Source organism: Triticum aestivum, chromosome 4D (assembly GCF_018294505.1).
Source record: "Triticum aestivum cultivar Chinese Spring chromosome 4D, IWGSC CS RefSeq v2.1, whole genome shotgun sequence".
NCBI lineage: Eukaryota > Viridiplantae > Streptophyta > Magnoliopsida > Poales > Poaceae > Triticum > Triticum aestivum.
This window is the reverse complement of record NC_057805.1, coordinates 361,719,600-361,721,960: the sequence shown is the minus strand read 5'-3', so window position 1 is coordinate 361,721,960 and position 2,361 is coordinate 361,719,600.

Below are 2,361 nucleotides of genomic sequence, written 5' to 3'. Positions count from 1 at the left end.
CTTCCTCCGCCCCGCCGCCGGTCGACCCACGCCTCCCGTCACCGGCTTCCCGCCGCCTCGCCGGCGTCCTGCCGCCTCCTCCACGCCCCGCCTCGCGCCCGCGCCGGCCAGATCTGGCCAAGTGGGACCAGATCCACCAGGACGCCCAACCAAACGGCGCCCCGATCCCGGATCTCCCCGTCCCGCTTCGTCCCGTCCAGATTTTCGGAGTGGTAAATTTCGGCTATCCCGAAATTGTTGCAGTATGTGCTCATGTTCATCATGCCATAACTTCTTGCATACTGCTCCGTTTTGCGTGCATAATATGTCGTAATGTTCATCATGAGATGCTATTCATTTTGCTCCATTGGGTCATGTTCAGTAGAGTTCATCTTGATGCCCTAATCATCGTTGCAAGAGTGCTATATGATGTTAACTGTTGTCTGTTATCAGAACTTGGTGATTTGTCTTTTTCATTGCATTTTGTGCGTGCATCCTATGAGCATGAACTCTACATGTGTTTTGAACTACATCATGCCATCTTTACAGGGGTGCTTGTCTTGTATTTTTGTGATCTATGTGGTGACTAGCACAAGCATGCAAAGTAGCCTCCATGCAAAGTTGCTAAATAATGTTGCTGTCAGCCTGTTAACATTAAGTTCGTTATTGCCATGTGCTTTGTTAGTGGTCCATGTACCCTATGACTATAATATTGCCATGCTTAGCTTCAAATTTGTGCCATCTTACTGTTGGTTGACTTCACATGCCATGAAATGCTCTGTGGTGAGTGGTTCAAGCTCACCAACATGCCTATTTATCGTTGTTTCTGCCATGTCCTGTTATTTTCACTGTCTGAATCTTTCATATTACTTGCTATGTTTACCTGGGTGCCATCATATCTTCTGTGCCTTTTTAGCTCATGTCCAGTAAGGGACTTTTGTTCTATGCTATTAGTAGATTCATGCCATGCCTTTGGTTGCCAAGATAAGTTCCTGTAGCATGTTGTTTGATAGCTCTAAACTTTGCAACCTGATGATTATTTCTTCCATGTCCAGTGATTTCTGCCAAGTCTGTGAAACAGTTATTATTTGCAATCTTGACATGTCCTTTTGAGCATGTTCTAGTGATTTCTGGAGGTAGCTCAGTGTTCATGTTTTGTCATGCTTTACCTGTACATCATGCCCATGCCTTTTTTTCATGTTGAGATGCTGTGGCATACTGTTTTGATGCTTGCTAGAGGCCTAGTTGCTGTTTTGGACAGATTGTTGTTATATCTTGTTTGGAGTGTATGTGTTGCACCGTTGCTCCGTTTTGAGCATGCTCTATATGAAACTTGCTTAGTTTTGCATTTAGTTTCAGGTTACCTTGTTGCATCCTTGTTTTGAGGTGTTTTGCTTGATGTTTGAATGCATTTTGCATCAATGCCATGTTTAACTTGTTTTGCTCATATCTTCTAGGCCGTAGCTCCGAATTTAATGAACTTTATATGTAACTTGACTAGAATTTCATGTAGATCATCTTGGTGCATCTTAACTTGCTGTTTAAAAACTCGAACATAAGGTTTATTAAGATCTGGACCAATTTCAAAATTTGCATATGAGGACTTGCGGGGATTGTCATATGTTGTTTCCGGTCTCATTTAAACTTGCTTTGATGTGTTGCTCTTGTATGCCTCATCTCTTTCCATGAGTAGCTTCATGTAGCCTTGTCATGCATCATAATTGGTTGAGCATCATGCCTTGTTCATGTGTGGTGTGTTTACCATGTTGTGTGCTTCTTCTCGATAGTTCCCGTTTCGTTGCGGTCGTGAGGATTCGTTCGTCTACGCTTGGTTCGTCTTCGTGGCTTCATCTTCTTCATGGACTCGTTCTTCTTCCTAGCGGGATTTCAGGCAAGATGACCGTCACCTTGGATCTCATTACTATCATTGCTATGCTAGTTGATTCGTTCTTTCGCTATGCTGCGCTACCTATCACTTGCTCTTCAAGCCTTCCAAGTTGCCTTGAACCTATAACCTTTGCCACCCTTCCTAGCAAACCGTTGTTTGGCTATGTTACCGCTTTTGCTCAGCCCCTCTTATAGCGTTGCTAGTTGCGGGTGAAGATGAAGATTGCTCCATGTTGTATTATGTTTATGTTGGGATATCACAATATCTCTTATTTAATTAATGCATCTATATACTTGGTAAAGGGTGGAAGGCTCGGCCTTATGCCTGGTGTTTTGTTCCACTCTTGCCGCCCTAGTTTCCGTCATACCGGTGTTATGTTCCTTGATTTTGCGTCCCTTACGCGGTTGGGTGATTTATGGGACCCCCTTGACAGTTCGCTTTGAATAAAACTCTTCCAGCAAGGCCCAACCTTGGTTTTACATTTGCCTCACCTA